General features: G+C 38.7%; 1 protein-coding gene across 1 annotated transcript in view; it reads right to left on the bottom strand.

Annotated features, from left to right (window-relative positions):
* Positions 1-950: 950 nt before the first annotated feature.
* The window catches only part of ANAPC10 (anaphase promoting complex subunit 10), a 187505-nt gene continuing 177696 nt past the window's right edge, over positions 951-10759 (bottom strand). The window contains exon 6 of the mRNA XM_070608960.1: positions 951-1298. The gene's annotated coding sequence lies outside the window, so the exon portion shown is untranslated. The remainder of the gene's footprint in view (positions 1299-10759) is intronic.

Below are 10759 nucleotides of genomic sequence, written 5' to 3'. Positions count from 1 at the left end.
GTGAGAGAATAAATTAGTACGAGCTTTCTAGACAGCGTGTTGGCACTAAGTATTAAAATTTCAAATGTTCCTATCACTTACTGTAATAATTCCTCCTCTCGCAACTTATTTTGAGGACAAGAATAGGGAAGATATGCAAAGATTTACCTAAAAGGATGTTGCCAGCATCATTCTTTAAAATATCGGGACACTCTGACTCTTCATGTACCTTAACAAGGGAATGACTAAGTAGATTACAACTTCCCCATACAGGAGAATACCTGCAGGCTTTTAAAATAATAGCATAAAGTAGTGGTTTTCAAATCATACTTGTGGGAGCCTGTATTTGTTTCCCAGGGCTGCCACAGCAAAGTGCCAAAAGCTGCATGTGTTAGAACAACAGAAATGTATTGTCTCACAGTTCTGTAGACTAGAAATCTTAGATGAAGGTGTCCACAGGGTTAGTTCCTTCTGAAGTCTGTGAGGGGCAATCTCTTCCCTGGCTTCTCTCTGGCTTCTTGCGTTTGCCGGCAGTCTTTGGTGTTCCTAGGCTTGTCGATGCCTTATCCTGAACTCCGCCTTCATCTTCGTATGCTGTTCTGCCTGTGTGTGTATCTGTCTCTGTGTCCAAATTTTCCTTTGTTACAAGGGCACCAGTCCTATTGGATCAGAGTCCACCCTACCGCCTCATCTTAACTCGATCATCAATCATCATCAAAGTCTATTTCCAAATAAGGTCACACCCGCAGGTACTGGGGATTAGGGCTTCAACGTCTTTGAGGGAATACAGTTCAACCCACAATGGAGGCAGCATTTCTGAGGAGTACCTCACAAACCGCTACAGAGGCACAGATGGGCCTGAGCTGGTGTGTTCTGGACTTCTCTTGCCCACTTTAACTAGAAATGTTCCATTTTTTACCAATTAGTATTCTTAGAGTTTATATGAAGGAAAGGACCACTACTTTAAAATATTTAAAAGCTAACAAAGTAAAACTATATTTATTGTGTCCCCAACATATTGCTAATTAAGAAAAGCAGTTTGTAAGCATGTGAACATGTTCCCAGTTCTGTAAAAATATAAAAATCCATGGGCCGGCCCAGTGGCACAGCAGTTAAGCGTGTACATTCTGCTTCGGCAGCTCAGGGTTTGCTGGTTCGGATCCCGGGTGCAGACATGGTATAGCTTGGCAAAAGCCATGCTGTGGTATGTGTCCCACGCAGAAAGTAGAGGAAGATGGGCACGGATGTTAGCTCAAGACCAGTCTTCCTTAGCAAAAAGAGGAGGATTGGCAGCAGATGTTAGCTCAGGGCTAATCTTCCTGAAAACAAACAAACAAACAAACAAAAACTATTAAAAATACAAAAACCTTTATCTATATCTATAGCACTTATATTTAGATTAATATCATTTTTGATACAATATACCCCTAAAATATCCAGTCACTAACAGGGCTACAATTTTACATGTTCTTTATATTTGTCTTCATACTTTTCTGTGTTGTCTAATTTTTTTCACAATGACATATCTTTGTAATAATAAAAGACTATAACTATTTTTTAAAGAAAGAGGTCACTTGTGACATTTAGTAAATACATGCTGGTGAATTGATTGATATAGTATTATCCATCTAGCTTGGCTTAAAAGAATTTCAAACCAAGATAATTTGAATGACTATTCAGTTCTCTCCAAAACATCAGTCCTTGTCATTCAAATCCCATTGGTAAAATTGAGTCTGCAAAACCAAGCGTCTATTGATGGATGAAAAGACAAACAAAATATGGTATTTACATATAAGAGAATATTACTCAGCTTTTAAAAGTAAGGAAATTCTGACATGCTACAACATGGGTGAGGCTTGAAGACATTATGCTAAGTGAAATAAGCCAGTCACAAAAGGACAAATATTATAAGATTCCACTCATATGAGTACTTAGAGTAGTCAAATTCATAGAGACAGGAAGCAGAATGGTGCTTGCCAGGTGCTGAGGTGAGGGAGAATGGGGAGTTATTGCTTAATGGAGTATGAAAAAAGTTCTGTAGATAGATGGTGTGATGGTTGCACAACCATGTGAATGTGCTTAATCCCACTGAACAGTACACTTAACAATGGTTAAAATGGCTTGGCCAGCCCCATGGCCTAGTGGTTAAGTTCAGCACACTTGGCTTTGGCAGCCTAGGTTCGGTTCCCAGGCATGGACCTACACCACTAGTTGGTGGCCATGCTGTAGTGGTGTCCCACATACAAAACAGAGGAAGATTGGCATAGATGTCAGCTCAGGGCAAATCTTCCTCAAGCAAAAAGAGGAAGATTGGCATAGATGTTAGCTCAGGGAAAATCTTCCTCAGCAAAAAAAAAAAGTTTAAAATGGTAAATTTTATGTTATGTATATTTTACCACAATTTTAAAAATAATAAAAATATTGAATCTTCAAATACTTCAAGCTAATGGTACCTATCTGACATTCACTTTTAATTTCATAAGCTCATTTATTTTTTATTAATGAATCATTAAAATCATAATCATCATTTTCATCAATACTATCAACATCAGACTATCTAAGAAACCAGTTGTATGCTTTATTCTAAAGATGGTTTCTCATTTCATTACACAAGCAGTATAAATACTTTTAGGTGAAAACACTGAGAGCATTGAGAAAGTCCTTATTTGGAACACTAAAATGGACATACCTAAGCTCAATATTCCCTCCCTTGCCCCTGGGGCAAGCTCTCCCCACCACCCTCCACCTCTCAGCCGCAAAAACACTGAACGAGATAATGAGAGAAACCACCCAAGAAAAGAAAAAGGGAGAATCAGTTACATATTCAACAAGCCAGGGAACAAGAAAACCCCAATCCGTTCCAGTTCTCTAGTTTCACCTTAAAGGCAAAGAACTGTAGATGCTTGTGAGGACTCTTCAAAGCCTAGATTCACAGCCTCTCCACGCGGGAGGTTACCAGCATCTGAAGAAAAACAACTACCAGAAAAGCTCTTCTTTGTTTTCATTCTTTGCAGTCCTTCAGGAAACTCTTGATAATGTGAAATGTTATTACTGCAAATGTTGGCCCGGGAAAGTTTACTCTAGAGTCTGACTATCACTGACTGTTCACAAAATAAAATCATTTTTAAAGCCTGTGAGGAGAGCCAAGTGCAAACCACAACTCAGAAAACCACCAAGGCGGGCTGGCCTCGCTGCCAGAGTTTAATGTGATCTAATGGGAGGACATCAAGATGTGAGAATTGGATTTTACGATGCTCCATGTCACATTTGGCAATACAAAGGCATTGGGCCCAACTTTCCGATCCTTAAGCAAACATTTGAAGTCATGTTTTACTTTCTCATCAGTTTTAATCCTGTCAACCAGGGCAGAGAGATTCAGCCTGCCCTACTCATTGTAAGAGTGCCATCTGTTTTGGGTGGTTATAGATTTAGTTAAAATCAATTCATAGAAGATGAAGATGGGCAGGCAGGGAAGGGGCCAGGAAAATAGGATGAAGTTATTTAGTGGCAGTGTGTCAACTGGATTGCAGCTTTCTTCTGCGTTTGTGATTTATTCCTCGGGTGGGAGGGCAGCGGATAGTGCTAACTAAAGCAACGTTCTCTCACAAGCAAAAACTAACCCCAGTGAAAGACAGTCAGATCTGGGCTGGATCAGGTTGCTCAGTCTCACACCAAATGGGATTGGAATTCAAGTGTAGCTCTATTTCCCATCACTCTCAAAAGAAAAAAAAAGAAAGAAAAAGAAAAAGGGAAAAAAGAAATAAAATGGTAGCAACATTGAAACCCGTCGTACACGGCAAATTAACAACTGATGACTCCATGAAATAAAGAGGGTCAGCCGGGAAATCCCATCGAAGGGCACATGAACAATGGAAAATAAGTGGAACTCACATTTTGTGCTGCCTTTATTGCTATTGCCAGGACAACAGAATGAGAATCAGATCGCTTTTCCTCTTCTTATGGAAGAATGCGTTCCTAATGATGTCAAACTCTTACTTACATTGTCATTTTTGTAGCAATTACGAAGTTGACCCAATGAAATGCGAAGCCCATCGAGTCAAGTTTCTTAAAGCAATAGTTGGCTAAGTGAGGTGCAACATCTCCCAGGCTGCAGGAAGAAATATTACAACTTTTATTTCTACTGACTTTTTATCCAAACAATAAGAAAGAAAGTAAGCCTCATCAATAGTCAAAATAAGAATGACACCAGGTCTTCTCTCTTGGGGCAGATATAAAGGGTCACATTATCACCGGTGGACTGTGAGTCTTCCCGAAGGAAGGCTGAGAGTTCACCAGTGCTGAGGTGGGACCGATGCTGCATCAGTTCAGGCAGGCTGGGCTGCAGTAATAAACAGACCAAACGCGTAGCGGCTCAGCGAAGTAGAAGTTTATTTCTTGCTCGGGTAACACTTTCGGTGGTTAGATCAGCAGCCCAGCTCAAGTCATTCAGGCATTCAGGTCAAGGAAGCTCTGCCAACTTTTGCTCCTGGTCAGCACCGGCCATCTGCATCTCTTCCCGCCAGAAGAAAGAAGGGGCATGGAGAATCAGTCCTAGGAGGTTTCTTATGGGCCCCGCCTAAAAGAGGCACGCTTCGTTTCAGCTCACCTTCCATTGCTAGAACTGAGTCTTCTAGCCACACCTCACCACAAGGGAAGCCAGTAAATACAGCCCGATTATGAGCCCAAGAAGAGGAAAATGGATCGTGGTGGACAGCCAGCAGTCTCTACCACAGTTCCCCTTATCCGTTGAGTGATTTGCAATAGATCGCAGTCTACATGTTCCCATTACATAGATTTAACCATTTTAATGAAATTTAATCTCATAAAATGAACAGGTGACCTAAAAAAATTCCTACCAAGGAGTCACAAATTGAAGGTAATACTAATAATCCAAGCACAAGCCTGTAATAAGAAAAGCTCAGGGCTGGCCCAGTGGCACAGCGGTTAAGTGCACACGTTCTGCTTTGGCAGCCCCAGGTTCGCTGGTTCGGATCCGGGGTGCGGACATGGCACCACTTGGCAAGCCATGCTGTGGCAGGCGTCCCACATATAAAGTGGAGGAAGATGGGCACGGAGGTTAGCTCAGGGCCAGTCTTCCTCAGCAAAAAGAGGAGGATTGGCAGCAGATGTTAGCTCAGGGCTAATCTTACTCAAAAAAAAAAAAAAGAAAGAAAGAAAGACTCAGAGCTAAAGCCTCTTATATTTTTACCTCTTTGTCAGCAATAGGGTGAGGTTTTAAAAAAAAAAAAAGACTATTAAATTACTTCTGGAAAGAAATCAAATTAAAATTTTTCAGAGCCAGACCTGATGGCCTAGGAGTTAAAGTTTGGTGCACTCCACTTTCGTGGCCCAGGTTCGGTTCCCAGGCGTGGAATCACACCACCTGTCTGTCAGTAGCCGTGCTGTGGTGGCTCACACAGAAGAGCCAGAAGAACTTACAACTATACACAACCATGTACTGGGGCTTTGAGGGGGAAAAAGGAAGAAAAATAAGGAGGAAGATTGGCAACAGATGTTAGCTTAGGGCAAAAATTCCCTTAAAAAAAATGATTAAGATGGCAAACTCTATGCAACGCATATTTAAAAAAAAGAGTAAAAATTTTCAAAAAAATTTAAGTTCATTTAAAAAGCATTTTTATATCCACTTTTATAATAATGAACCTCACTTGATATACATGAAACACTGCTAATAAAAATGTGAACATATCACAATTAGCAAAATAGTTAGGTAATCATAAAGCAAACTGGAGACAAGCTTCTACAATTTTATGTACAGTCTAAAGTCATGCTATACCCAACCTATTATTTGAAAAATTTTCCTAACCTTGTTGATAGAAGTGTAGAAGCTTCTTTTGAGATTTCTTATTTAGTAACAAAATACAAAAAGTCACATACCATTGAGTTCTCCTCATTTTTTCTTCTCCCATATTAAAATGGCAAAATAATATACATAAAACCATCTGGCAACAAATAAAAGTGTATTCTTACCTCAACATAGAAAAATTACTAGTTTTAAGAAATAAGAATTAAGATATGTTATGCAATGTTGGGGTTTGATTTACAGAAGAATGAAAGTATAAGTGTTTCTATCATGTCCCAGATTATAGTACTTGTTAGATCCTTTTTTAATAGTTAAATACACACTAATGTGTGTGTGTGCGCACGTGCACATGCACACGTGTACCTGAGGAGGCATCACAATGTATATATATGCTAGAGAAAGTATATTCTCAGCAGTCATTCAACCAATATTTATTGAGCACCTATCTTACCTTTATGGAGTTTTCATTACCATGTCAATAGTAAATTTAGGAAAACCAATATTTTAAGAGAAAATTGTCTAAGGGTATCCACTGATGGAGCAGCTACGTTGACTGAAATAGTTTTCTTTGTTTTGTTTTGTTTTAAAGATTTTATTTTTCCTTTTTCTCCCAAAGCCCCCCGGTACATAGTTGTGTGTTTTTCAGTTGTGGGTCCTTGTAGTTGTGGCATGTGGGATGCCACCTCAGCAGGGCTTGACCAGCAGTGCCATGTCCATGCCCAGGGATCCAAACCAGGGAAATCCTGGGCCACCGAAGCAGAGCATGCAAACTTAACCACTCGGCCATGGGGCTGGCCCCTGACTGAATGTTTGAAAAGATTTCTGGGATAAGTTTACTGAGGTAGCACAAATGAAATATATTTGTTCCACCATTCATAGGCAAGCTACTGCAATGAAATGCTATAAAATGTCATTGATGTGGTTAATTTTATAAAAACATGACTTTTAAAATATAGAGGAGTCAACCACCTCACACCCATTAGGATGGCTACTATCAAAAAGCAGACAATAACAAGTGTTGACAAGGATTTGGAGAAATTGGAACCCTTGTGCACTGTCTTTGGGAATGTAAAATGATGTAGTCACTATGGAAAACAGAATGGCAGTTCCTCAAAAAATTAAAAATATAATTGCCATATGATCCAGAAATTCTACTTCCCAGTATACATCCAAAAGAATTAAAAGCAGTGTCTTGCAGAGCTATTTGGACACCTGTGTTCATAGCAGCATTGTTCACAAAAGCAAAAAGGTGGAAGCAACCCAAGTGTCCATTGACAGATGAATGGATAAACAAAATGTGGTATACACATACAATGGAATATTACTCAACCTTAAAAAGGAAGGAAATTCTAATATATGCTATGACATGGATGCATCTTGAGGACATTATGCTAAGTGAAACAGGCCAGACACAAAAAGATAAATACTGAATGACTCCACTTACATGCATACCTAGAGTAGCCAATTTATAGAGACAGAAAGTAGAATGGGATAGCCAGGGGCTGGAGGAAGGGAGAATGGGGATTTGTTATTTAATCGCTATAGAGTTTGAGTTTTGCAAGATGAAAAGCATTCTGGAGATTGGTTACACAGCCATGTGAAGGTACTTCACACTACTGAAATATACACTTAAAAATGGTTAATATGATAAATTCTGTTACGTAAACTTTACTACAATTAAGATTTTTTTAAACATAGCAGAGGTTTTACAATATTTTCTAGTGAGATATGCAGCAACCATGAAAATATTTTGTAGCACTCAAAAGTTTGCTGGCTTTTTAAAGAACAAAGAACACACATACACACACACACAAAATCTACTTTCAAGGTAAGGATGACATTTTACAATGACTGAAAAATAGCTATTCTTTGAAAGAAGCTTAAGCTATGGGGAGAACATTTGAAACATATTTAAAAGTATTTCCATCACTGGTTATGTTGGTGCAGATAAATATACAAATGTAGCCCTGTAAAAATTTTCATAAATGAACAATCACACTTAAAAATAGAAATTTAAGCTATTTAATAATTTATCAGAGTTTTAATAGTTTAGAATCCAATTGGTAAAACAATAACAAATCAGCAACTTCCGATTCGTTTGTTAAGAACAACTGGTTGACATTAGGGAAGATAATAATTTTTTATCCAGATTTCAACAAAAGTCTTTGCATAATTGAAAAATAGGACATAAAAATGAATGTCATGATTGAGTAAGGCTTGCCAATGATGAGTTCTTTCCATTTGGATCTACAAATATGTGTGAAGCATCTTCTTACGATAAGATAGTCAAAGATACAAAAAGTGAGCCAGATTTTTGATTTACTACATTACAAAGTTTTAAACCATGAATTGGAAAAAAAAATGAAGAATATTAAATCACACAACTCTCACTAATGAGAGCAAAAAGGGTTTTGATACCAAAAATAAAACAGAGTACATAGTATAATTTTTAAAATACTATTTTTCTCATCTTACTTAAGCCATGTTAATTTCTATTCTACATGTATTTTACAAATATAACAATAGGTAGTATCTATATATAACTCATGAATAAATTAATTTTGTTCATACATAAAAATTTTTTTAGTAATATGGATATAAAATTTAGAGAATATTGTTCTAAAAATTCTTGGGAATCAGTTAGAAGAAATCTATTAATCCTTGTTTAAAAAGTAAATGGTCTCTAACTGCAATATGGAAGACCAAAGTTAGATATGAGAAAGGCTTCTTTATATGAAGGCAAAGAGACACAAGATAAATTCTCATCCATCACACGTCCTTAGGTATAATTCTGCCTTCAACTAGAAATTCATTATTCATAGAAATATTATGTAGCTCTTTCATTCTTTGTATTAAATGCTATCCATAATAGAATTCAAAGTATATATCTGCAGTTAAGCTGGCCCTGTGGCCCAGTGGTAAAGTTTGGCATACTCTGCTTTGACTGCCCGGGTTCAGTTCCTGGGTGCTGACCTACACCACTCACCAGCAGCCATGCTGTTGTGGTGACCCACATACAAGATAGAGGAAGACTGGCACAGATATTAGCTCAGGGCAAATCTTCTTCAGCAAAAAAAAACCCAAAAAACACTTCATTAGTGAAACAATACTGCACATGTATATTTTCCTTTATAATATTTAATATACTTCTGTGTTCATAAATAAGTTTTCTCAAATCTGTTTTGGAATGTGATGGGATATATTTAAGTAAATAAATAATTACGTGAATGAACACTATATTATTCTTTTCATCTGACCTCTTCCTTCACATAAATCCAGTGCAGAGGGGGGGAAAACCCATACCACAATAAAGTTACGTCATTCCCATTATTTAGAATGCCTTTCCTTATTTCTTTCATCTTATCTGAATTTTATCTGTACTCTGAGGCCCATTTCCAACAAATTCTATTCAACAACTTTTTGAGTATATTACTGTAGTACCGGAGTTGCAAAATGTGCCCTGTTTCCTGTGCCTATATGCTCTTTGCAATGGGGCTTTACAGTTTCCCTCATCAGGGAGAGGAGTCTATTTTCCCATCTCTTGAATGTGGACCAGCTTTGGGACTTTCTTTGGTCAATAAAATGTGGCAGAGGTGATAGTGTGTCAATTCCAAGCCTAGGCCTTAGTAAACCTTGCCTACTTCCACCGTGTCACTGGGAACCAGGACTACCCCATAGAACAAGTCCAGGCTGGATGAGAGACCACAGGGAAGAGAGCTGAGGTGCTCCAGGTGGCGGCTAACAAGTGCTCTGAAGCACAGCTGCCTGACCCACATGTGGCTGACAGCAGATGCATGTGGAGATTGAGCTAAGAGCAGAAGAGCCACAGAGTGGAGCCTGGCTGAAATTGCCAGCTTATAGAATTGTGAGCTAAATGAATGGTTATTATTTTAAGCTACTAAGTTTTGGGGTGGTTTGTTAAGCAGGACTATTACGGTAATAGATAAAAATACAACTCCCAGGTATAATAAAAAGACGGAAAAATGTGGTCATTTATGCCCTCCAAGGACTCATCTTCTTGGACAAGTTCTTTTAAACTGGGACCCACTGATGGACTTTAAAGAGATCTTAATTTCTCTGAAATTATACGTCAGATTTGGCACGTATACTCAACTGTTTTTTCTCTGGGGAAGTGGACTTCATGGTTTTCATCAGATTGTCAAAGCAGCGGGCCAGCCCAGTGGTGTAGTGGTTAAGCTCAGTGTGCTCCGCTTCAGCAGCCCGGAGTGCATGGGTTCAGATCCCAGGCACAGACCTACACCACTTGTCAAGCCATGTGACACACATACAAAACAGAGGAAGATTGCCATAGATGTTAGCTCAGGGCCAGCCTTCCTCAAGCAAAAGGAGGAGGATTGCCAACAGATGTTAGCTCAGGGTCAATCTTCCTCACCAAAAAAAAAAAAAAAAAACCCAGATTCTCAAAGAAGTTGGGCCCCTCCCAAAAGGTGATTATAGTGCAATCATGGAAGATATTGATGCATTTATAAAAATTATAATATATATATAATAAAAAATTAGATCCAATAACAGAGGCATGCGCCAGGCAGTATACATCAATATTGAGAAGAAAACTTTTCACTCTCCTGTGGAATTCTGAGGCTTTCTTAAATCTTTTTTTTTTTTTTTAAGATTGGCACCTGAGCTAACATATGTTGCCAATCTTTTTTTTTCTTTTTTCCTTCTTCTCCCCAAAGCCCCCCAGTACATAGTTGTATATTCTAGTTGTGAGTGCCTCTGGTTGTGCTATGTGGGACGCCACCACAGCATGGCCTGATGAGCAGTGCCATTTCCACACTCAGGATCTGAGCCAGTGAAACCACAGACCACCAAAGCTGAGCGCGCATACTTAACCACTCAGCCATGGGGCCAGCCCCTCTGAGGCTTTCTAAAGAAATTATTCTTCTCAAGTGTGAGAAATTGCCCCACACACAAAAAGAGCCTTTCAGGCAGTGGAAT

Source organism: Equus przewalskii, chromosome 2 (genome assembly GCF_037783145.1).
Source record: "Equus przewalskii isolate Varuska chromosome 2, EquPr2, whole genome shotgun sequence".
In the NCBI taxonomy this organism is placed as follows: domain Eukaryota; kingdom Metazoa; phylum Chordata; class Mammalia; order Perissodactyla; family Equidae; genus Equus; species Equus przewalskii.
Note: the sequence above shows the minus strand (reverse complement) of the source record. Positions and strands in the feature narration are given on the sequence as shown.